This window comes from Kogia breviceps, chromosome 4, assembly GCF_026419965.1.
Source record: "Kogia breviceps isolate mKogBre1 chromosome 4, mKogBre1 haplotype 1, whole genome shotgun sequence".
NCBI lineage: Eukaryota > Metazoa > Chordata > Mammalia > Artiodactyla > Physeteridae > Kogia > Kogia breviceps.
The window spans coordinates 34,200,562-34,227,706 of NC_081313.1; the positions used below are offsets into that span (position 1 = coordinate 34,200,562).

The following is a 27,145-nucleotide window of genomic DNA, read 5'->3' on the forward strand; positions in this document are numbered from 1 at the left end:
AAAACAAAAACAAAAACAAAAAACCCCCATTCTGGCAGTATGAAAATGGATCATCTTGACGATGAGAGAATGGTATATAAAGAAGAATATAAAAACATGGATAGCCATGTGTTTCCTCATATTTTAAAAGGGCTATCTATAAAACAGGAACAGGGCTTCCCTGGTGGCGCAGTGGTTAAGAGTCCGCCTGCTGATGCAGGAGACACGGGTTCGTGCCCCGGTCTGGGAAGATCCCACATGCTGCGGAATGGCTGGGCCCGTGAGCCATGGCCGCTGAGCCTGCACGACTGGAGCCTGTGCTCCGCAACGGGAGAGGCCACAACAGTGAGAGGCCCGCGTACCGCAAAAAAAAAAAAAAAAAAAAAAAAAAAACAGACTCACAGATATAGAGAACAGACTTCTGGTTGCCAAGGGAGGGGGAGAGGGAGAGGGATGGACTGGGAGTTTGGGGTTAGTACAATAGATGCAAACTATTACATTTAGATGCAAACTATTACAACAGGGTCCTACTGTAAAGCACATGGAACTATATCCAATCCCATGGGATAAACCATAACGGAAAAGAATATAAAAAAAGAATGTATAAATGTGTGTAACTGAGTCACTTTGCTGTACAGCAGAAATTAGCACAACACTGTAAATCAACTATACCTCAATTTAAAAAAGAGCTCATACAAAAGAGAGACACACATGACCTAGGACAAATGGACGTCACGTGAAACTTTAACAGGTAGGTCAAAGGGTACAAAACTGTAATGAGATCAGTCCTGTCCAAATGCTAAAGATGATGAAAGAGTGGTTTCTGGGGTGATTTTGTTGTTGTTGCTGATGGGGAGTTCAGAGAGAGAGGACAGAATAAAGCACAGCAGTTCAATTCCCTTTTACTCCTGACTTCACCATCAGGGAGAAGAAAAGGGCAGAAATAATATGGCTAAGGAAGAACTGAATTCCAAGAAGAGATACCTAGATTCTCCAAATTAATTCTTGGCTGTACCCATAAAAATTATATACCAGGATTCTTAAAAAGCCTGAAAATATGGCCACAGAATTACAGTCAAGTAAAAAGTGGTACAGATGTCAGTAGATGGAGAGAGGCAAATACACAAATATACTCCTTGTCAAATTGGGGCTTGATTCACAACAGTGTCTTAAAATGGATTATTGGGACTTCCCTGGCGGTCCAGTGGTTAAGACTCTGCACTTCCACTGCAGGGGGCACGGGTTTGATCCCTGGTTGGGGAACTAAGGTCCCACATGCCACGTGGTGCAGCCACCCCCCCCACCAAAAAAAGCATTATTGAACAAATGGTATATAAGGTCATAAGCAGAGAAAAGAATACTGCTAGACACCAATACAAGTCTTTCCCCACACCAAACCGTGCCAAATGAACTTCATTAACTTGCAGACCTAGCTAGCTCACTGGTGGGCCAAGAGAAAAGCACAGGGTAAGATTTCACAAAGCACCTGACCAACTCCCTCAAGTTAGAGTTTTATAGACATACTAGGAAAATGTGGCTTGGTTTCATTCACTTTAAATAAACAAATATTAAGCACCTACTAGATACAACAGTGAAGAAAACAGGGAGCCCATTCTGATGTACAGATAGGTAGATAACAGAAGAACCACAGAAGTACTTGATGGCTTGACAAAGTCTTAGAGGTCTCTGATGCTGAGGTTTTAAACTTTGGGGGAAACATGTACTTCTTTAAGAATCTGATGAAAGCTACAATATCTGCTCACACAAAAATATTTCCTGACCTATAAAGTCCCTCTTAAGATGACAGGGGATTTGTCCATAATCAATGCCCATTTCTACCCTCTGGCTTCAGGGAGACCTCAGATTAGAAAAGAACCCCTGTTCTAGTGCTTTGATGTCTTTGGTCCTACCCTGTTCAATGTCTTTATCAAGGCCTTAAATGAAGACAGGGAACACATCCTGAGTTCATTATGGTTAAGGGGCAAGGGTCTGGGTGCCACAGGCAATTCTGAACAGATATATTCCCATCGGTGTCAGAGAAGACAATCTCAGGCTCATGACCTCCAAGTATTTAGCAAAAGTTTGGGTAAAAAAACAATTATTTAGGAGCCCAACCACTCTTTTAATGCTCCAAGAAGAATATGCTCTTAGAGAAAACCTGTATATTTATACCACAGTTATAAAGAGTTCTTTCTTACAACTAAAACAGTGCCTAAGATAAAATTCTGTCTAGTTTTAATAGCAAGAATAGTTGTACTTCACTTAATCATTAGTTTCCTTTAAATTATGTGTACTACGGTGGGAGGGAGGAGTAAATTAGGAGTTTGGGAGTAACATATACACACTACTATATATAAAATAGATAACCAACAAGGACCTTCTGTATAGCACAGGGAACTCAACTCAGTAATTGGTAGTTACCTACATGGGAAAAGAATCTGAAAAAGAATGGATATATGTATATGTACAACTGAATCACTTTGCTATACATCTGAAACTAACACAACACTGTAAATCAACTATACTCCAATATAAAATAAAAATTAAATTAAAAAATTATATGTACTATCAACTATATAAATGAGTAAATTTCTTAAAATTTATTTATTTTATTTATTTCTTTTTGGCTGTGTTGGGTCTTTGTTGCTGCACGTGGGCTTTCTCTAGTTGCGGAGAGCGGGGGCTACTATTCATTGCGGTGTGTGGGATTCTCACTGTGGTGGATTCTCTTGTCGTGGAGCACAGGCTCTAGGTGCGCGGGCTTCAGTAGTTGTGGCGCATAGGCTTAGCTGCTCCATGGCATGTGGGATCTTCATGGACCAGGGCTCGAACCCATGTCCCCTACATTGGCAGGTGGATCCTTAACCACTGTGCCACCAGGAAAGACCCTAAATGAGTAATTTTTGACATCTTGTGTTTGCCATTACAGTATAATTTTTCATCCAGTCCTAGCTCCATTTTAAAGCCACACCATTGCTTTTCTTTCTTCATAGAGCCCTACATTTTTTAAAAATTAATTAATTATTTATTTTTATTTTTGGCTGTGTTGGGTCTTTGTTCTGTGCACAGGCTTTCTCTAGTTGCAGCGAGTGGTGCACAGGCTTCTCATTGTCGTGGCTTCTCCTGCTGCATGCAGAGCATGGGCTCTAGAGCGCAGGCTCAGTAGTCACGGCACACGGGGTTAGCTGCTCCACGGCATGTGGGAATCTTCCCGGGCCAGGGATTGAACCCGTGTCCCCTACATTAGCAGGCAGATACCCACCCACTGTGCCACCAGGGAAGCCCCCTACTTTTTTTTTTAACATCTTTATTGGAGTATAATTACTTTACAACGGTGTATTAATTTCTGCTGTATAACAAAGTGAATCAGTTATACATATACACGTTACCATCTCTTCCCTCTTGCGTCTCCCTCCCTCCCACCCTCCCTATCCCACCCCTCTAGGTAGTCACAAAGAACAGAGCTGACCTCCCGGTGCTATGCGGCTGCTTCCCAGTAGCTATATAGTCTACGTTTGGAGGTATATATACATCCATGCCACTCTCTCACTTTGTCACAGCCTACCCCTCCCCCTCTGCACATCCTCAAGTCCTCAAGTCCATTCTCCAGTAGGTCTGTGTCTCCATTCCTGTCTTACCCCTAGGTTCTTCAGGACAGTTTTTTTTTTTTTTTTTTTTTTTTTGCGGTATGCGGGCCTCTCACTGTTGTGGCCTCTCCCGTTGCGGAGCACAGGCTCCGGACGCGCAGGCCCAGCGGCCACGGCTCACGGGCTTAGTTGCTCCGCGGTACGTGGGATCTTCCCGGACCAGGGCACGAACCCGTGTCTCCTGCATCGGCAGGCGGATTCTCAACCACTGCGCCACCAGGGAAGCCCAGGACAGTTTTTTTTAGATTCCATATATATGTGTTAGCATACGGTATTTGTTTTTCTCTTTCTGACTTAATTCACTCTCTATGACAGACTCTAGGACCATCCACCTCACTACAAATAACTCAATTTCATTTCTTTTTATGGCTGTGTAATATTCCATTGTATATATGTGCCACATCTTCTTTATCCATTCATCCGATGATAGACACTTAGGTTGCTTCCATGTCCTGGCTATTGTAAATAGAGCTGCAATGAACATTGTGATACATGACTCTTTTTGAATTATGGTTTTCTCAGGGTATATGCCCAGTAGTGGGATTGCGGGGTCATATGGTATTAATATTTTTAGTTTTTTTAAGGAAACTCCATACTGTTCTCCATAGTGGCTGTATCAATTTACATTCCCACCAGCAGTGCAAGAGTGTTCCCTTTTCTCCACACCCTCTCCAGCATTTATTGTTTCTAGATTTTTTGATGATGGCCATTCTGACCAGTGTGAGATGATATCTCATTGTAGTTTTGATTTGCATTTCTCTAATGATTAATGATGTTGAGCATTCTTTCATGTGTTTGTTGGCAATCTGTATATCTTCTTTGGAGAAATGTCTATTTTGGTCTTCTGCCCATTTTTGGATTGGGTTGTTTGCTTTCTTTGATATTGAGAGGCATGAGCTGCTTGTAAATTTTGGAGATTAATCCTTTCTCAGTTGCTTCATTTGCAACTATTTTCTCCCATTCTGAGGGTTGTCTTTTGGTCTTGTTTATGGTTTCCTTTGCTATGCAAAAGCTTTTAAGTTTCATTAGGTCCCATTTGTTTATTTTTGTTTTTATTTCCATTTCTCTAGGACGTGGGTCAAAAAGGATCTTGCTGTGATTTATGTCAGAGTGTTCTGCCTATGTTTTCCTCTAAGAGTTTGATAGTGTCTGGCCATACATTTAGATCTTTAATCCATTTTTGACCTTATTTTTGTATATGGTGTTAGGGAGTGTTCTAATCTCATACTTTTACATGTACCTGTCCAGTTTTCCCAGCACCACTAATTGAAGAGACTGTCTTTTCTCCACTGCATATTCTTGCCTCCTTTATCAAAGATAAGGTGACCATATGTGCGTGGGTTTATATCTGGGCTTTCTATCCTGTTCCATTGATCTATATTTCTGTTTTTGTGCCAGTACCATACTGTCTTGATTACTGTAGCTTTTTAGTATAGGCTGAAGTCAGGGAGCCGGATTCCTCCAGCTTCATTTCTTTTTCTCAAGATTGCTTTGGCTATTAGTGGTCTTTTTTGTTTCCATACAAATTGTGAAATTTTTTGTTCTAGTTCTGTGAAAATGCCATTGGTAGTTTGATAGGGATTGCATTGAATCTGCTTTAGGTAGTAGAGTCATTTTCATAATGTTGATTCTTCCAATCCAAGAACATGGTATATCTCTCCATCTATTTGTATCATCTTTAATTTCTTTCATCAGTGTCTTATAGTTTTCTGCATACAGGTCTTTTGTCTCCTTAGGTAGGTTTATTCCTAGATATTTTATTCTTTTTGTTGCAATGGTAAATGGGAGTGTTTTCTTAATTTCACTTTCAGATTTTGCATCATTAGTGTATAGGAATGCCAGAGAATTCTGTTCATTAATTTTGTAACCTGCTACTTTACCAAATTCATTGATTAGCTCTAGTAGTTTTCTGGTAGCATCTTTAGGATTCTCTATGTATAGTATATCATGTCATCTGCAAACAGTGACAGCTTTACTTGTTCTTTTCCTATTTGGATTCCTTTCATTTCTTTTTCTTCTCTGATTGCTGTGGCTAAACCTTCCAAAACTATGTTGAATAAGAGTGCTGAGAGTGGGCAAACTTGTCTTGTTCCTGATCTCAGTGGAAATGGTTTCAGTTTTTCACCATTGAGGATGATGTTGGCTGTAGGTTTGTCATATATGGCCTTTATTATGTTGAGGAAAGTTCCTTCTATGCCTACTTTCTGCAGGGTTTTTATCATAAATGGGTGTTGAATTTTGTCAAAAGCTTTCTCTGCATCTATTGAGATGATCATATGGTTTTTCTCCTTCAGTTTGTTAATATGGTGTATCACGTAGATTGATTTGCGTATATTGAAGAATCCTTGCATTCCTGGAATAAACCCCACTTGATCATGGTGTATGATCCTTTTAATGTGCTGTTGGATTCTGTTTGCTAATATTTTGTTGAGGATTTTTGCATCTATGTTCATCAGTGATATTGGCCTGTAGTTTTCTTTCTTTGTGACATCTTTGGTTTTGGTGTCAGGGTGATGGTGGCCTCATAGAATGAGTTTGGGAGTGTTCCTCTCTCTGCTATATTTTGGAAGAGTTTGAGAAGGATAGGTGTTAGCTCTTCTCTATATGTTTGATAGAATTCGCCTGTGAAGCCATCTGGTCCTGGGCTTTTGTTCGTTGGAAGATTTTTAATCACAGTTTCAATTTCAGTGCTTGTGATTGGTCTGTTTGTATTTTGTATTTCTTCCTGGTTCAGTCTCAGAAGTTTGTGCATTTCTAAGAATTGTCCATTTCTTACAGGTTGTCCATTTTATTGGCATAGAGTTGCTTGTAGTAACCTCTCATGATCTTCTGTATTTCTGCAGTGTCAGTTGTTACTTCTCCTTTTTCATTTCTAATTCTATTGATTTGAGTCTTCTACGTTTTCTTCTTGATGGGTCTGGCTAATGGTTTATCAATTTTGTTTATCTTCTCAAAGAACCAGCTTTTACTTTTATTGATCTTTGCTATCATTTCCTTCACTTTTTTTCATTTATTACTGATCTGATCTTTATGGTTTCTTTCCTTCTGCTAACTTTGGGGTTTTTTTGTTCTTCTTTCTCTAATTGCTTTAGGTGCAAAGTTTGGTTGTTTATTCGAAATGTTCCCTGTTTCTCAAGGTAGGATTGTATTGCTATAAACTTCCTGCTTAGAACTGCTTTTGCTGCATCCCATAGGTTTTGGGTCATCGTGGTTCCATTGTCATTTGTTTCTAGGTACTTTTCGATTTCCTCTTTGATTTGTTCAGTGATCACTTCGTTATTAAGTAGTGTATTGTTTAGCCTCCATGTGTTTGTATTTTTTACAGATCTCTTCCTGTAACTGATATCTAGTCTCATAGCATTGTAGTCGGAAAAGATGCTTGATACAATTTCAATTTTCTTAAATTTGCCAAGGCTAGATTTGTGACCCAATATATGATCTATCCTGGAGAATGTTCCATGAGCACTTGAGAAAAATGTGTATCCTGTTGTTTTTGGATGGAATCTCCTATAAACATCAATTAAGTCCATCTTGTTTAATGTATCATTTAAAGCTTGTGTTAACTTATTTATTTTCATTTTGGATGATCTGTCCATTGGTGAAAGTGGGGTGTTAAAGTCCCCTACTATGAATGTGTTACTGTTGATTTCCCCTTTTATGGCTGTTAGTATTTGCCTTATGTATTGAGGTGCTCCTATGTTGGGTGCATAAATATTTAAAATTGTTGTATCTTCTTCTTGGATCGACCCCTTGATCATTATTTAGTGTCCTTCTTTGTCTCTTGTAATAGTCTTTATTTTAAAGTCTATTTTCTCTGATATGAGAATTGCTACTCCAACTTTCTTTTGATTTCCATTTGCATGGAATATCTTTTTCCATCCCCTCACTTTCAGTCTGTATGTGTCTCTAGGCTGAAGTGGATCTCTTGTAGACAGCATATATATGGGTCTTGTTTTTGTATCCATCTAGCCAGTTGATGTCTTTTGGTTGGAGCATTTAAGCTATTTACATTTAAGGTAGTTATCAATATATATGTTCCTATTACCATTTTCTTAATTGTTTTGCATTACCATTTTCTTACTTGTTTTGCATTTGTTATTGTAGGTCTTTTCCTTCTCTTGTGTTTCTTGCCTAGAGAAGTTCCTTTAGCATTTGTTGTAAAGCTGGTTTGGTGGTGCTAAACTCTCTCAGCTTTTGCTTGTCTGTAAAGGTTTTAATTTCTCCATCAAATCTGAATGAGATCCTTGCTGGGTAGAGTAATCTTGGTTGTAGGTTTTCCTCCTTCATCACTTTAAATATGTCCTGCCACTCCCTTCTGGCTTGTAGAGTTTCTGCTGAAAGATCACCTGTTAACCTTATGGGGATTCCCTTGTGTGTTATTTGTTGTTTTTCCCTTGCTGCTTTTAGTATGTTTTTTTATGTGTTTAATTTTTGACAGTTTGATTAATATGTGTCTTGGCGTGTTTCTCCTTGGATTTATCCTGTATGGGACTCTCTGTGCTTCCTGGACTTGATTAACTATTTCCTTTCCCATATTAGGGAGATTTTCAACTATAATCTCTTCAAATATTTTCTCAGTCCCTTTCTTTTTCTCTTCTTCTTCTGGGACCCCTATAATTCGAATGTTGGTGCATTTAATGTTGTCCCAGAGGTCTCTGAGACTGTCCTCAGTTCTCTTCATTCTTTTTTCTTTATTCTGCTCTGCAGTAGTTATTTCCACTATTTTATCTTCCAGGTCACTTATCCGTTCTTCTGCCTAAGTTATTCTGCTATTGATCCCTTCTAGAGTATTTTTAATTTATTGTGTTGTTCATCATTGCTTGTTTCCTCTTTAGTTCTTCTAGGTCCTTGTTAAATGTTTCTTGCATTTTCTCTATTTTATTTCCAAGATTTTGGATCATCTTTACTATCATTATTCTGAATTCTTTTTCATGTAGACTGCCTATTTTCTTTTCATTTGTTAGGTTAGGTGGGTTTTTATCTTGCTCCTTCATCTGTTGTGTGTTTTTCTGTCTTCTCATTTTGCTTATCTTACTGTGTTTGGGGTCTCGTTTTTGCAGGCTGCACATTCGTAGTTTCCTTCGTTTTTGGTGTCTGTCCCCAGTGGCTAAAGTTGGTTCAGTGGGTTGTGTAGGCTTCCTGGTGGAGGGGACTAGTGTCTGTGTTCTGGTGGATGAGGCTGGATCTTGTCTTTCTGGTGGGCAGGTCCACATCTGGTAGTGTGTTTTGGGGTGTCTGTGGCCTTATTATGATTTTAGGCAGCCTCTCTGCTAATGGGTGGGGTTGTGTTCCTGTCTTGCTAGTTGTTTGGCATAGGGTGTCCAGCACTGTAGCTTGCTGGTCGTTGAGTGAAGCTGGGTGTTGGTGTTGAGATGGCGATCTCTAGGAGACTTTCGCTGTTTGATATTATGTGGAGCTGGGAGGTCTGTTGTGGACTAGTGTCCTGAAGTTGGCTCTCCCACCTCAGAGGCACAGCACTGACTCCTGGCTGCAGCACCAAGAGCCTTTCATCCACATGGCTCAGAATAAAAGGGAGAAAAAGAAAGAAAGAAAGAAAGAAAGGAAGGAAGGAAGGGAGAGAGAGAGAGAGGGAGGGAGGGAGGGAGGGAAGAAGGAAAGAAAGAAAGAAAGGAAGGAAGGAAGAGGATAAAATAAAATACAGTAAGATAAAAATAAAGTTATTAAAATAAAAAATAATTATTTAGAAAAAATTTTTAAGTAAAAAAAAAAAGGACGGACAGAACCCTAGGACAAATGGTGAAAGCAAAGCTATACAGATGAAATCTCACACAGAAGCATACACATACACACTCACACAAAGAGGAAATGGGGAAAAAATAATATATCTTGCTCTCAAAGTCCACCTCCTCAACTTGGGATGATTCGTTGTCTATTCAGGCTTTCCACCGATGCAGGGTACATCAAGTTGATTGTGGAGATTTAATCTGCTGCTCCTGAGGCTGCTGGGAGAAATTTCCCTTTCTCTTCTTTGTTCGCACAGCTCCCACGGTTCAGCTTTGGATTTGGCCCCGCCTCTGCATGTAGGTCACCGGAGGGCATCTGTTCTTCACTCCGACAGGACGGGGTTAAAGAAGTAGCTGATTCAGGGGCTCTGGTTCACCCAGGCCGGGGGAGGGAGAGGTACGGATGCGGGGCGAGCCTGCAGCGGCAGAGGTTGGCGTGAAGTTGCACCAGCCTGAGGCGCACTGTGCGTTTCCTCGGGAAAGTTGTTCCTGGATCACGGGACCCTGGCAGTGGCGGGCTGCAGAGGCGCCCAGGAGGGGAGGTGTGGATAGTGACCTGTGCTCGCACATGGGTTTGTTGGTGGCAGCAGCAGCGGCCTTAGCATCTCATGCCCGTCTCTGGGGTCCACGCTGATAGCCGCGGCTCGCGCCTGTCTCTGGAACTCTTTTAAGCAGAGCTCTCAATCCCCTCTCCTCGCGCACCAGGAAACAAAGAGGGAAGAAAAAGTCTCTTGCCTCTTCGCCAGGTCCAGACTTTTTCCAGGACTCCCTCCCGGCTAGCCGTGGTGCTCTAACCCCTTCAGGCTGTGTTCACACCACCAACCCCAGTCCTCTCCCGGCTTCTCACCGAAGCCCGAGCCTCAGCTCCCAGCCCCTACCTGTCCCGGCGGGTGAGCAGACAAGCCTCTCAGGCTGGTGAGTGCTGGTTGGCACCGATCCTCTGTGCGGGAATCTCTCTGTTTTGTCCTCCGCACCCTGTTGCTGCGCTCTCCTCCGCGGCTCCGAAGCTTCCCCCTCCGCCACCCGCAGTCTCCACCCGCGAAGGGGCTCCTAGTGTGTGGAAACCTTTCCTCCTTCACAGCTCCCTCCCAGTGGTGCAGGTCTTGTCCCTGTTCTTTTGTCTCTGTTTATTCTTTTTTCTTTTTCCCTACCCAGGTACGTGGGGAGTTTCTTGCCTTTTGGGAGGTCTGAGGTCTTCTGCCAGCGTTCAATGGGTGTTCTGTAGGAGTTGTTCCACATGTAGATGTATTTCTGATGTATCTGTGGGGAGGAAGGTGATCTCCGTGTCTTACTCTTCAGCCGTTTTCCCAGCTCTCCCCCCCAACTTTTTTTTTTTTTTTTTTGTGGTACGTAGGCCTCCCACTGTTGTGGTCTCTCCCGCTGCGGAGCACAGGCTCAGCGGCCATGGCTCACGGGCCCAGCCGCTCCGCGGCATGTGTTATCCTCCCAGACCAGGGCACGAACCCGTGTCCCCTGAATCGGCAGGCGGACTCTCAACCACTGCGCCACAAGGGAAGCCCCCCCCCCACTTTTAATTGATGTTATCTTGTATATTTTCTGTGTCTTATAAGCTACTTTACATCGTCTCTGGAACAAAATGTATAAAATTTAAACAGTACATTTATCAAATTGGAGAATGATACAAGGCCAGAAAGAGTAGTTGAAACAATGAAGATAAAAAATGGCCTTTACTGGTTAGGAAAATAAAATGAGCCAATTAAGTGAATGAAATTAAGCACGGATCAAAGTTAATATTGTAAAATAATACCTGGCCTAGTAATATTTTCTAGGAAATAAAAGGGTTTAGTTAACCACCAGCAAAAACACTATAATGTGACAGAGATAGCCAGAGAACAACAAAAGACTCTTCCTTTCTCCACTTGTCCAATCTCAGAGTTGTTGATAATCACCTTCGACCTCATGTTCCTCATTACAAAACAAAAGTAGTTCTTCCTCCCTACAATGTCTCATTTAAAAACATGGGATGAGAAGGAAAATGGATGAAGCAGTTTGAACTCATTAGGAGAAAAGCTTTACCTAAAATAACCTAATTTACTAAAACTGTGACTAGCAGCAAAATAGGACATATGGATTTTTAAAAAGTAAGTATTACTCACTTCATGGACTATCCCAATAGTTTATGTAGAATGGAAGAAGTGTTTTTAAACAAATTCAAAAGCAGTTAATGGTATTATTTTCATTTCCACTGACACTAATATGACATCCAAAGAGTCTAGTCCATGATGGCATTCTGCCTTCTCACTTTTTATTTAACCAAAAAATGCCAACCTTCACTAAGTATGTGATTAAATAACATGCAGGCAGTATTATAAATATCTAATTTTATTTGTCCTATCTTTTTCTAAAAGAAAATCTTATTAAGGCTGTAGCAAATCCAAAGAAGTAATTAAAATGAGTACATCTACCCAAAGGAATTAAAATACTTCTGACACATTCATTCAAAGCACCAGCCTTATCTATAATAGTAAGAAAAAAATTACACCATTAACACATACTCCAAGAAAAACAGCAAGGCATGATATAATTAATAGAAATAACTAGGAACATTTTTCAATGAAGAGAATTGTGGAGAAACAAGGAGAGAAAAAAAGTTTGTGTTGGGTTTTACAGTCACAAAAAAACTGCCTATTAGAGATGTCAACTAAAATTTTAAAAGGTTACTTTTTAAGACTGTTTCCTTCAGTTGGGGGCTGTTAATCATCCTTGGAGCTTTTTATAATTCAAGAACACAGTACTTAACATACAAACTGCAATGAAGAATTGGGTTAAACGCTAACATTTCCAGAACACAGATAATAGCTGCTTAACCCAACAGGGACTGTGACTCGAATTCAGTTTGTGAATGGCTCAATTCCTAAATTTAAAATCGTTTAGCATGTGCCACTTTGAATAAGAGTGTTATTTGTCATTTAATCTCCTAAATGTTCTCAGTATGTTTTCATTTCTAGGAAGCAGTAAGCAAAGTTGAATCCTATTTATTTCATTAAGAAAATTAAAATGCCATGTTTGTTTTCTCTGATTTAGTGTAATAAAGTAGTCATAAGATGCAAAAATAAATAAACTTCAAAACAAAATACTTTCTTTCCTCTCTCTCTAGCTCAATTTCTAAAACTAGACCTTTAAGTCCTAAAGACATTCAAACATATTCATCACATTCTCAACTGTGATTTTAGCATTAAGATCAAATGACTCTTCCCTTAAGACAACTGGCAGAGACAATCAGTTTTATGGCTGGCATCACTTGTTTTGATACCGAGCAGGACCTGTGGGGCTCCTGGGCGCAAAAGTCTTTCAGTGTTCCCCATTTCTTGATTACAGGAAATAGGTTTCAGCCTCCAGGACCTTCACAGAGTTCCAAAAGGCAGGTTCAAACAGTTCATAATTAGGGAAGGGGATGCAGAGACAAGGGAGAAACAGTCAAGAGAGACAATAATGCAGCCTTGGGGCGGGGTCCTGGTTCCCCATCAAGGGATATCCATAACAATATTTTTGAGCTGTTTTGCAGATACTAAAACCCCCACTAGAGGGGAGAAATTAACGATATGCTGCCCACAAGCATGCAGACCCCAGACCAGTTGGAACCAGAAGATGGATAATTCTGAATCCCACTTACCTCACCACCAACCAATCAGAAGAATGTCCAAAAGCTGATCATGCCCTCTTTGAACCATTACTACAAAACTTCTCACTACCCCCCAAGCTGGGGATACATGGTTTGAGGACATTAGCCCACTGTGGCCCCCTTTGCCTGGAAAAGCAATGAAGCTATTCATTTCTACTTTACCCAAAACTCTGTCTCCAAAAGTTAATTTGGTGTCGGGTACAGAGGCCTGATTTGGCTTCAGTTTTCAGTTTTTTTCCAACAAATTGAATTTCAGTCTCTAGTCATCACTAGGAAATCAGTCATAACTCTGAAGTTATCATTCACAGCAATCACTGAAACCTACAGTGAATAAAGCTGATTGAGGTCCCGAATCTAAATTGTCTCCTGAGTATACATAGCTCACCCCCAAAACTCAACACCAGGTTCGAAAAGTTAAGAATGACAATTAAAAGAAGCATGCTGGGGATCGAACCTGTGACCTTGGCATTATTAGCACCACGCTCTAACCAACTGAGCTAACATGCGATGCAGCTCAATATCAAAAAAACAAACGACCCGATCCAAAACTGGGCAGAGACCTAAGTAGATATTTCTCCAAAGAAGATATACAGATTGCCAACAAACACATGAAAGGATGCTCAACATCACTAATCATTAGAGAAATGCAAATCAAAACTACAATGAGATATCATCTCACACTGGTCAGAATGGCCATCATCAAAAAATCTAGAAACAATAAATGCTGGTGAGGGTGTGGAGAAAAGGGAACACTCTTGCACTGCTGGTGGGAATGTAAATTGATAGAGCCACTATGGAGAACAGTATGGAGTTTCCTTTAAAAACTACAAATAGAACTACCATATGACCCAGCAATCCCACTACTGGGCATATACCCTGAGAAAACCATAATTCAAAAAGAGTCATGTACCACAATGTCCATTGCAGCTCTATTTACAATAGCCAGGAGATGGAAGCAACCTAAGTGTCTATCATCGGATGAATGGATAAAGAAGATGTGGCACATATAGACAATGGAATATTACTCAGCCATAAAAAGAAATGAAATTGAGTTATTTGCAGTTAGGTGGATGGACCTAGAGTCTGTCATACAGAGTGAATTAAGTCAGAAAGAGAAAAACAAATACCGTATGCTAACACTATATATGGAATCTAAAAAAAAAGCGGTTCTGAAGAACCTAGGAGCAGGACAGGAATAAAGACGCAGACGTAGAGAATGGACTTGAGATACAGGGAAGGGGAAGGGGAAGGGTAAGCTGGGACGAAGTGAGAGAGTGGCATGGACATATATACACTACCAAATGTAAAATAGATAGCTAGTGGGAAACAGCCGCATAGCACAGGGAGATCAGCTCGGTGCTTTGTGACCACCTAGAGGGGTGGGATAGGGAGGGTGGGAAGGAGACACAAGAGGGAGGAGATATGGGGATATATGTATATGTATAGCTGATTCACTTTGTTATAAAGCAGAAACTAACACACCATTGTAAAGCAATTATACTCCAATAAAGATGTTAAAAATAAAAAGAAGCATACTGATCTTTTAGATAGAATTTCCCTTCTCCCATTAAAGATGGCTGTGATTGATAGAAGAGAGTAATTTACGATGTCAGTAGTCTGTAAGAGAAGGATTTTTGTCCACATGATTCTAATGCCATGTATTTCACTGACTTCTGCTATCCTTAAAAAATGAGATAACAGAGTATGACATAGAGAACTGCATTTGGGGTCAAAAGATGTAGGTTCTGGGTTTTAGGTCTAATATCTTCTTGTACTGTGTTCTTATGTGAACCACTTAAGGCCATTTCATCTCTAAAATGTGAAAGCTGAACTTTAAGTGACGTCTAATATTCTTTCTAACCCTTACATGTTGTAAGTCTACATCAGTTGCTGGATGTTCCACAAAAAAAGACCTCAGAGTACACACATTAACCTACAGTATCTTTCTAATTATTCTGGATTATTGAGCCCTAGATCAATCCCCTTTTACTGGGTGTACTTTGTTAAATGCAACACATGATTTTAATTCCATGCCACTTAGTGTACCTTCAGTACTCCTCTGCACTTGTGTATATGCTATGCCAATTCTCTCTTGCCTAACCAGGCTGTTGCATTTACAAGGCCAGTTTATTTGCCACTAATTTATCATCTTTTGCAAATCTAGTGAACTACCATATGGCTTGTTCTCCTTTAGCTGAGCAATAAAAGCCTATTGAATCAGACACACTATCTATTCCAGCCAGCATTAAAAGGCACACCATGAGATAGTGATCCCAGAGAAATCAGGGGAACCTAGTCACCGTAATAAGGAAGGGAATTACAGAACACCTGGTGGCAGATTATCAAGCCTCTCAAAGCAAGGCCCAACAAAGACCTCAACTATAAAGCTGTCAGAAAGAACCACTGAGCATAAGACATTTTTTACTTTCTTACAGACTACAGCAGGATAATGGCAATCAACTAGAATGGGCAGAACATTTCTAAGCCTGCAAAGTGACACTTATATTTTAACCTTCTGGCTAAGTGACTTAAACATCATTCAATGAGCACCTATTATGTGCCAGGCATCGTGTGCCTGTACTGGGGATACAGAGATGAATAGGACAAGGTCCCACGAGGTTCTTGCTCAGTCCTACTGGAGGAGACAGGCAAACAGCTAACCACAATATAACAAAGTAATAAATGCTACAATGGAGGAGAAGCTTCGGTGAGAAGGCAGAAAATGAGCCACAGAAAGAAGGACGGGGAGGGCATTCCAGGCAGCCAGAATGGCCAGGGCAAAGGCCTGGAGTCAGGGAAGGATGTGTTCTATGGAGAAATGTGGAAAGATGGTACCTGTGAAAGAATTTCGTGTACATAGGAACAGGAATGGCAAAAAGAAGTGTGAAATGTTTATTTTATGGAACGAGGAACCTAATTTTGGAAGAGCTAACAGAAATGGCAACATCTAACCTGAACAAAAAAGAAGCGTGATTTCTTTCATACTTCAAAAATCTCACGAGAGTCCACCTTAACTGATGTTGCTAGGGCAGTTTCTTTTGATTACGGTGGCTTCTCACCAGAAAGAAATTTTCAACACCTTGGCAATTACATTCTCTCACTTTTACTAATTTTTGGTTGTGCACCTAGCTTTTCTAGGAGCCTGATAAAAGGCCACTGAGAAATTTGAATATATTCTAATTTTAGGAAGCTGACATATGCTACATGCTCAAGCTAAAATAATGATACATGCAAAAATGCATTTAAAAGAGATACAACCAGTAACACAAAAGGGGTCATTGAGTAATGTTTTTCATTTTTCCTCTCACACATTTCTTACTTAAATCATTTATGTAAGCCATGACTTTAAAATACCTTCTTTTTTTAGCTATACTCTCAAACTAGAAAGATTTGGAAAGTAAATCATTTTTTTAAAATGCAGCTAATTTTTCAAATGAAACAATCTTGCATAAGCTCTAATTATCACTTCAGTATTTGTAGGCTAAATATATATTTGAGGTGGAAAAAATAACATTTTTTGACAAGGTCTCTGGAAGGAGTGAGGAAAGCCACTATTATTTTAATAGGAGTGACTTTAAAATCACAAGCTAAATTCTTAAGACCAACATGGAATAAATTGATCAGTAGGTCAAAAATTGTTAGTTAAAATAAAGGTGAAGGCAAAATTAATAAATGGAATTTTTGGCCTTTTTTCCAATAAGACAATTCATAAGAGTGCATCTCCTCAATTTACGTCAGGCATACTGTGCCTTATTATTCAATAAACTTTTGAGAGAGAATATCACAGGTAAAGATTCCAAAACCATTAGATTATATTAGAAATACCCTCTTACCCTTTCTTCTCTTCTCTTTTTTCAACAGGATCTATGTCCTCATTTGCAATGAGGTGATTTTGTGGGAAACCATGACTGTAAGTTTTAGAGAGCTGTCTCAAAACAGTGAATCAACAGAGCACTTGACTCACACCTTATTTTAGGAAGGGGTTCTGGGGGTAAGCTGCCAGCCATGGTTAGTTTCTTTCTAAGAGCCTTATCCATCTTTACTCCCATAACTCAGAGTTAAGATGCTCCTCCTTATATATTCTACTAGCTATAGCCAATCGAGTTCTTGCCTGGGGACCAGAAGCTGGGGGATCCCTCAGGAAGCTGGGTTCAAATCCAAAAAGCCTAACTCCAGAGCTCACATGTCAACCACAATCCTGCACATTCTCTTTCTCCCTCTTATATAACTCATCACCAAAGAACGCCTGGAAATGAAATACTAGACATTCCATTCAAATAATGATAGTAATACTTATAACAACACATAAAATCACAAAAATATAAACAACCAATAAATATTCAACTCCCTTGTCATCAAAGATATGCAAATCAAAACCACAGGACAGCTTTTTTTACCTAGCAGATTATCCAAAAAAAATTAAGTATAATATCCATATTGTCAACAATGACTGAAAATGATACTTTTTAATATCGTTATGGGGTTATAATTGAAATTACCTTCCTAGAGAACAATTCAGCAATATTTATCAAAAGCTGATAAAATGTTGAGGCACACACCCCAAAAATCCACTTCTAGGAATTTCATCAAATCATCATACATACACTGAAACAAGGATATTCACTATAGCATTATTAATAATAGTGAGCAAGGGAAAAACAACATAAAAGTATAAAAATAGAGTTGTTCATATAAATTTGAGTATAACTACTAAAATATCCTCTTTTGGGGGAACATTTAGTGACCTCCAAAAACATTCTTAATGTTTTACATAATGAAAAAAGAATATAAAATATGATTCTAATTTTATAAAAGCAAACATATAGGTAACAAACAGGAAGCAAGGAAATCAAACCAAGAGACATCCATTCCATTTCTTCCCTCAAGGCTGTTGGTTCTATGGAAGATGTGCCTCCCCACCCCATTTTGGCCCATCCCCACTCAAATGTCCTTAGACCTGTGAGCCAAGACAGAGTGTAAAATACCTGAAGTCTTATTCTTCCTTTACAATCCACCATATATAAATATCTACAGAAACAAGGCTAAGAAATAGAAAGGGCGTCTTTGAGGTTAGAGCCACAAACCATGCAAGCAACCATCAGGATCCCACAGCAATTACTATCTTTATCATTAAATTTAGCACCCATTGCTCTCTTTAGAAGTTGTATAACTTCTAATTTCAGGTTAGTCCTATCTCATCAACTATATTGTGGGATCATCTAAGATAATCACTGTGTCTCATATAGCAATCCTTACCATTTGTGAACTTAACAGTCATGTTTTAACTATCTCCCCAAGCAACTCTGAAGGTGGTAATTTGTAGATTTCATAAGCTATGAACTTGACCCAGTGTGCAGTTAGAATGGCTTTCTAGCTAATTGTCCATTTTCCACATTTAAGTGAAATATTGTTTTTATCTATACGTGGTCACACATGCAGTAACTTCTTGAAAGAATGAAACTTTTATTTCCTTGTGAAAGTCAGAACACAGGACTAATAGTTCTTGGATATTTGGACAAATACAAGGAATCAAATTCAACAATGGCTCAGATTCAGAGTGTGAACAAGTCCACTCTATATTCTATATGAAAACAAAAACAGGCAATTTATTAATCTTCCAAGTGTTCCAACCAGGAGAGCTGGTTAATACCAAAGAATGCAACTGCTGGATTATGTGGTAATAGTATGTTTAATAGTATGTTAGCACTTTTATTGGAAAGTGCCAAACTGTCTTCGAAAGCAACTCTACCACTTTACATTTCCACCAAAAATGAATGAGAGTTCTTGTTCCTCCACATTCTCACCAGCATTTGGTGATGCCAGTGTTTTGGATTTTAGTCATTCTAATAGGTGTGTATTGCTATCGAATTGTTTTAATTTGAAATTCTCTAAAGACATATGATGTTGATCATTTTTTCATCTGCTTATTTGCCATATCTATATTGTCTTTGGTGAGGTGTCTGTACAGATGTCTTGACCATGGATTGTGCTTTTGGTGTTGTATTTAAAAAGGCATTGCCAAACCCAACCAAGTTCACCTGGATTTTCTCTTATCTTTTAGAAGTTTTATAGTTCTGCATTTCACATTTAAGTCTATGGTCCATTTTGAGTTAATTTTTGTCAGTTATTTTAATAAAGGAAATTTAAATAAGGAATTAGAGAACTAAAAAGGCAAAAAAGAAGCACTGAGGTGACACAGATATAGTAACTGCAAGAGCAGCAAAAGAAAGTGGTTGAACCAATGCTTAGGAAAGGGGCTGCACAGAGCTGGGACCCAAACTGCTGTGAAGATGGCATGGGGCAGCTGGTGCTGGTATCTCAGAAGGTCATAATGAGTGTGGGGAAAAAAAAAAAAAGAACCACTGTCACCCATGCACTTTAAGGATTCTTATGTCTTTGTTAAGAATTGGTCCTTTTATCATCATGGAATGTCTTTCTTTATCTCTGGTATTTTCCTTGAAAATTTTCTGAAGTCAGTTTTGCTATGATAGCAGATCTTAAACGTTCTCACCACAAAAAAGAAATGGTAATTATGTGAGGAGCTGGAGATGTTAGCTATCACTATAGTGGTAATCATTTCATAATATGTAAGTGCATCAAGTCAACACGTTGTACACCTTAAACTTATACAATGCTATATGTCAATTATATTTATCAATAAAGCTGCAAAAATATATATATATAAGCAGGTTTCTTATAGACAACATATAGCTGGGTCTCATTTAATCCCATCTGAGATTCTCTGTCTTTTAACTGGTGTATCTTAGACCATTAATAGTTAAAGTGACTAATGATATAGCTGGATTAACATCTACCATAGTTGTTACATTTTCTATTTGTTGTCCTTGTTGTTTCATTTTCATCTTATATTTTTCTGCCTTCTGTTTTTTTTAAAAATATTTATTTATTTATTTGGCTGCACCAGGTCTTAGTTGTGGCACACACGATCTTCACTGATGCATGCGGGATCTTCAGTTGCGGCATGCAGGAACTTTTAATTTTTTTAATTGCAACATGTGGGATCTTTAGTTGTGGCATATAGGCTCTTAGTTGTGGCATGAGGGATCTAGTTCCCTGACCAGGGATCAAACCAGGGCCCCCTGCATTGGGAGAGTGGAGTCTTAACTGCTGGACCACCAGGGAAGTCCCTCCTTCTCTGGTTTTAACTAAGCTTTTTATATGATTCCATTTTTTTCTTCTCTCCTAGCATGTTCATTACAACCAGCCTTCTGTATCCATGGGTTTCACATCAGCAAATTCAGGTTGAATGTGTGTATGTGAAACCCATGGATACAGCTGACTGTATACCTCTCTTTTTACCCTTTTTAGTGGTTATGCTTGAGTTGGCAATATATATTTACAACTAATTCAAGGCTTCTTTCAGATAACGCTATACCACCTCACGGGTAGTGCAAGTACTCTATGACAGAGTACTCTTATCTCCCCCTCCTGTCCTTTAAAACATTTCTATCATTCATTTCATTCAACCATAAGCTATAATTATGAAATACATTAATACCATTATTATTGTGAACAAATTGTTGTCTGTTGATTTTCAGTTCGTTCACTTTCTTATTGTGAGAACAGGGGTGGTGACTACTAAGCTCCTTAGATGCCAGAACAGAAACTGGAAGTTCCTATTTTTTAAGTAGATAATCATTAGCAGTATTTATTATACAGAATCCTAAAATTTCTATCTTGGTTTCAAACTACTGTATAATATCATCTACATCATTTTTAACTGGGGGGAACCATTCTACCTTCTCAAGTGTGAAGGCTCTCATTTCACAGCTTTCAGGAGATTATCCGATTTTATAAGTTTTAAGAGGTTAACATTTCTGAATGTTTTTTAATTTTGTGTTTATGGAAGTATTAACATTGTGCTGGAGCTATACTTGTCTGAAAAATTCAATTAGCTAAAGGTCTAAGCCCCTGCCCTTAAGGAGGTAATAAATTATATTTTAAATGTTAACACTACAAAGTATAAAACAAAATGTACCTTAAAATACACCATTTTACATTTTACATACATCATTCTTCACTTATACTTAAGAACATGGCTTTGGAGGCAGAAAGAAATGTTTTTAGATCTCTCCCTTATTAGCTTTATCATAAAGCCTCTCCTTATCCTCATTTCCTTCCTCTATAGAATAAGGATAATAAAACCTACCACACTGGGTTATTATAACAGATGACCTTATGTGCTTTGCACATAAGTTCACAGTATAAATAGTACTTGCTGCTGCTGCTGTTGTTTTTATTGCTTTTATCATTAGGCTATATCTCCTTTATCTGCTATTGCCACAGTTGAAAACATTTCAATTATGGAGTCTACTCCACTTTGTGTAGGCATACCCTAGCTGTATCTATTCTATCTGGACCATTTTACTGCCCCTCCTATTTCATGGGAATGAATTTTATGAAGAAAAGTTTTCCATTCTATTTTGCTCTGTTCTTATAAAATCTAGTCCTCATTAATCCACATATAAAATGCTACTTTGTACATTTAAAAATATGAACCAGCAAAAAGGAAAAGTAAGTGAAAACTTTTTGGGTGTAAACATAATGCCAAAAGCATTGGGGAAAAATATCTATAAATAAAACAGCAGCTAAACTACTTTTTATAGCAGGAATTGGTTTATAGAGCTGGCTTTAAAATACCATTTAATACTTCCTTTCTTTCTAAAGGTCTAATTCTACTTCTGAGATGCCAATTCTCAAAATGAATGAGCTTCGTAAATTCCTCAAGTTGAGAGAAATTTAAATTATACCAAAACTTTCAAACTCAACAGTCTTAATCCTGTAGCTTTTTGTAGGTAACCTGTATTTGCCTGAGTTTCATAATAATGAATTTTTCTTCCTTGAGTTTTGTCTGTGCCAGAAAACCTTTTCCAAAATTTAAAAAGAAATTCTAAACTGAAAAGAACTTTTTCAGAATACAAGGCAAAACTTGTATCCTTTCCCATAATTATTAAGGAAACTAAAATAGCTTCTTTAAATTAATAACCCAGCTCCTTCTCACAGCAAGCACAGAAGAGATACTAAATTCTTCAGATTTTTGTTTAACTTCTGTCCCATGGGATTTGGATTTAAAATTCTCTTCAAATAAATTGAATGTGGACTTAGTTATTCAGTGACAGAAATTAACATTAAATTTCAGAAGCCAAACCAGAGAGAAGGCGACCTATACTCCTGGACACGAGTGGTCTTGGTTTCTTCACGGAGTGAAGAACAGAAGAGAAAACCATTACAGGAGTGCCTCCTTATCCACACGGGATACGTTCCAAGACCCCCAGTTGATGCCTGAAACTGTGGATAGCACCAAACCCTATATTTACTGGTTTTTCCTATACATACAAACCTATGATAAAATTTAACTTTTAAATTAGTCATGATAGGGACTCCCCTGGTGGTCCAGTGGGTAAGACTCCACACTCCCAATGCAGGGGGCCCGGGTTCGATCCCTGGTCAGGGAACTAGATCCTGCATGCATGCCAGAACTAACAGTCTGCAGGCCGCAACTAAAAGATCACATGCCACAGCTAGGCCCAGCGCAGCCAAAATAAATAAATAAAATTTTTTTAAAAAAATTAGGCACTTGCTTGTGGAAGGACTGGGTAGAACACAAGGGAAGTTGGCTGCATGAAGATGGAGCTCTTTGCAGACATTGCGCCTAAGACGACTTAGAATTTTAGGCAGTTCTGCACTGGACAATTCAGAAAAGATGGGGTTCCAACAGGAGACAAAGGGAGCAGCTTCCACAGGGTCATAAAAGATTTCATGATTCAGGGTGGAAATTTTGTTAATGGAGATGGTACTGGAGTCACTAGTATCTACCGTGGGCTGTTTGCAGATGAAAACTTTAAGCTTAGACACTCAGCTCCAGGCCTGCTTTCCGTGGCAAACAATGGTCCCAATACAAATGGCTGCCAGTTTTTCATCACCTGCTCTAAGTGTGATTGGCTAATGGGAAGCACGTGGTGTTTGGAAAAATCACTGATGGACTTCTGGTGATGAGAAAGATTGAGAATGCTCCCACAGGCCCCAACAGTAAGCCCAAGCTGCCTGTGCTGATCTCACAGTGTGGAGAGATGTAGTCCAGAGGAAGACTGAATCAGGCCTTCCCTTGCTCCGGGTGATGCTCCTGAGTAAGATAATCTGGATTAGCCCCTGTGTTTGCTCCCCTGCCTGCTGCTGCCCCATTTGATCAAGAGACCTCACAGATTCAGAAGCCAAGATTTTATGTTTAAGTTTTCAACTGTAAATAAAGTTGTTCATTTAAAAAAAACAAAAAAATTAGGCACGGGACTTCCCTGGTGATGCAGTGGTTAAGAATGCCTGCCAATGCAGGGGATACAGGTTCAATCCCTGGTCCGGGAAGATCCCACATGCCAAGGAGCAACTAAGCCCATGGGCCACAACTACTGAAGCCCATGTGCCCTAGAGCCCACACACCGCAACTACTGAGCCCACGTGCTGCAGCTACTGAAGCCTATGTGCTCTAGGGCCCGCATGCTGCAACTACTGAGCCTGTGTGCTGCAACTACTGAAGTCTACGTGCCTAGAGCCTGTGCTCCACAACAAGAGAAGCCACTGCAATGAGAAGCCCACACACCGCAACGAAGAGTAGCCCCTACTCGCCGCAACTAGAGAAAGCCCGCATGCAGCAACGAAGACCCAACACAGCCCCCCCCCCAAAAAAAATAGGCACGATAAGAGATTAACAACAGGGCTTCCCTGGTGGCTCAGTGTTTGAGAGTCTGCCTGCCGGTGCGGGGGACACGGGTTCGAGCCCTGGTCCGGGAAGATCCCACATGCCGCGGAGCAGCTAGGCCAGTGAGCCACAACTACTGAGCCTGCGTGTCTGGAGCCGGTGCTCCGCAACAAGAGAGGCCGCGACAGTGAGAGGCCCATGCACCACGATGAAGAGTGGCCCCCGCTTGCCGCAACTAGAGAAAGCCCTCGCACAGAAACGAAGACCCAACACAGCCAATCAATCAATCAATCAATCAAAAGAAATGCTGTAGAATTATTTTAAAAAAAGAGATTAACAACAATAATTAATAATAAAATAGGACAATTATAACAATATACTATAATAGAAGTTATGTGAATGTGGTCTTGCTCTCTCTCAAATTACATTATTATCCTGTGCTCCCCCTACTTCTTGCGATCATGTGAAATGATAAAAGGCCTGTGTGACGAGATGAAGTGAGGTGAATGATATAGGCACTGTGACGTAATGTTAGGCTACTACTGACTTTCTGACGATGTATCAGAAGGAAGATTATCTACTCCATGTCATCCTGGATCATCGAGCCATGTTGATGTCTGGGTGTCAGGAGCAGATGTTGACGGCTGGGGATCCCAGGCGGGACAGAACTGGAGCAGGTGAGATTTCATCCACTACTCCGAACAACATGCAATTTAAAACCTATGAATTGTTTATTTCTGGAATTTTCCATTTAATATTTTTGAGCAACAGTTGATTACAAGTAACTGAAGCTGTGAAAAGTGGAACCCCAGATAAGGAGGGACTACTGTACTTTCTAACAATTAAGTCATTCTTGGTTTCTAATCTTTCATTATTTCTCCTAAATTAACCAACTGTTTGTTTCAAACCACTTCATCTAAAAACAAACTAAATAAAACATACTTTTTCCTGAGTCTGTGAAAATTCAATAAGGCAAAGCTTTCATAAGGAAGCAGTGAAAACACACCTGCAGACTAATTTATTTAGATGTAACAGTGTGCTGCATCCTAAAGAAATAAGGGTCTATTTCTTGACCCTTAGTCTCTCTGACGTTTGCAGGTAGTGAGTGGTGTGCACTTAGTTGAACATGAAGCATCAATAAATATCTGAGGCCCTCTTTATTCATTTCGTTTCTCTTACGCCCCCTAAAACAATAAATGTTACTTTCAATGAAAAGAATTCAAGATGGATATTCAGTACAAGCATGTTTCATCAGGGAACAAAGGTTAGTTTTCATCCCAAACCAGAATATCTGAATCTTTTGCGCCAACATACAAAAAGAGGTAAATAGGTCATTGGCTAATCCTCCATTTAAAATATGACAGCAGAGAGTGGCCATCAATTTTTGACTGCATGCAATTTATACATCTGTCATTTCATAAGCTAATGAAATGACAGATTTATAAGAACCTTCCTTTCTATAAGGGGTCCATAATGCTCACCTTAAAAGTCATCACTGCATTTGCTCAATGTAAGGGATCAACATATTTAGGTTGATTTTGATGAGCTTTAAATATTAGGTAATTTACTGCTGATTAAAGCTAACAATATATTTAAAAACCAATCTAGATTAGTTTCTTGATAATGCCCTGAGATTTTAGAAATCGGTGGTATTATGGAATTTTAATTCCCCTAGATCTCAAGAACTCTGGATGACAGGGAAAGGATAGGGAGGGTGTGCCTTGCCAGCTGCAACCCACGGGGTGGTCCTATAGTCACTGTCACTGGGCCAGTGAGGACAGTCATCTAAGGTTCATTAATCAAAGCAGCAGGAGGGATCAAGGTAAGAACATAGCACTTCAGAGCTTTAGAAAACACATCCAAATGCCCTACCCCACTGACACTCAAAATAGACCTGTGAAATAGGCAAATAGACAGGAGATGCTATAAAGAAGCTGGGATTCTAAAGTACTTATTTTTCCAAGGTCACAATGTCAGTGGGAAGCAAAGATGTGATTGTGGTTTTTTTCTATTTCTTTTTTTATTTTGTTTTATTTTTTAACATCTTTATTGGAGTATAATTGCTTTACAATGTTGTGTTAGTTGCTGCTGTATAACAAAGGGAATCAGCTATATGTATACATATATCCCCATATCCCCTCCCTCTTGTGTCTCCCCCTCCCACCCTCCCAATCCCACCCCTCTAGGTGGTCACAAAGCACCAAGCTGATCTCCCTGTGCTATGCGGCTGCTTCCCACTAGCTATCTATTTTACATTTGGTAGTGTATATATGTCCATGCCACCCTCTCATTTCATCCCAGCTTATCCTTCCCCCTCCCCATGTCCTCAAGTCCATTCTCTACGTCTGTGTCTTTATTCCTGTCCTGCCCGTAGGTTCATCAGAACTATTTTTTTTTTTTAGATTTCATATATATGCGTTAGCACATGGTATTTGTTTTTCTCTTCCTAACTTACTTCACTCTGTGTGACAGACTCTAGGTCCATCCACCTCACTACAAATAACTCAATTTCATTTCTTTTTATGGCTGAGTAATATTCCATAGTATGTATGTGCCACATCTTCTTTATCCATTCATCTGTTGATGAACACTTAGGTTGCTTCCATGTCCTGGCTATTGTAAATAAAGATGTGATTCTTAATCTCAGATGCTGTTCACAAAAAGAAAGAAAAGAAAAAAAGAAAGAAATATACTGAGACTCCTAGAGCTTAGTCCCAGGACTTTTTTACTAAGTGTTCTTTTCTATTCCATGACTCTACTTATCAAATATATGTGGATTAGTCCAAGTTGTATAAATCCCTTCTAGACCTCTCCTCTGAGCACAACACGCACATGTCCATCTTCACCTACATCACCACTTGAATGCCTAAAAAGCCAATCAACCCTACCAGGGCTCTTGTTACTCCTTCCAAAAGCTGTTCCCAGGCTTCCTCAGCTTGGCAGGTGTCACACCATTGCTCAAGTCAGGTGGGAATCATTTTACTCTCTGCCTTTCCTCTATCCCAGCATTCCACATCCAAGGCATTGGCAAGTCTGATAAGATTCCTCTTCTAAGATACTGTATATCTCAATTCCATCACCCCTCCCCACTTCCACTCCACCACTCAAGTCCAAGCCACCATCACCTCTTGCCTGGACCACTGCAATAGTCTCCTCATTGGCTACCCTGTCTCCCTTCACAGCTCCATAAAAATCCATTCTACATACAACACCTAAAATCATGACCCTTAAACTTAAAGTAAGGTGAAAGCTCCTATAAAAGCCCACTTAGCTATGCTGACATTTTCAGAAATGTTCAGTGTCTCAGAAATAAAGCCTCAGTATTGTCATGGAAGGACAGTGGCAGAGGAAACACGGAAAGTCAGGACTTAAACCAAGGCTTTCAAATGTCCTTTTCATTAAGCCATTCAACTTCCCA

At 39.5% G+C, this 27,145-nt stretch overlaps 1 protein-coding gene and 1 pseudogene across 1 annotated transcript in view; one reads left to right on the forward strand and one right to left on the reverse strand.

Moving 5' to 3' along the window:
- OXCT1 (3-oxoacid CoA-transferase 1) overlaps positions 1-27,145 on the reverse strand; it is a 135,168-nt gene that overhangs the window by 70,486 nt on the left and 37,537 nt on the right. The gene's annotated exons all lie outside the window — the stretch shown is intronic.
- LOC131754755 (peptidyl-prolyl cis-trans isomerase H pseudogene) lies at positions 21,528-23,110 on the forward strand (annotated as a pseudogene).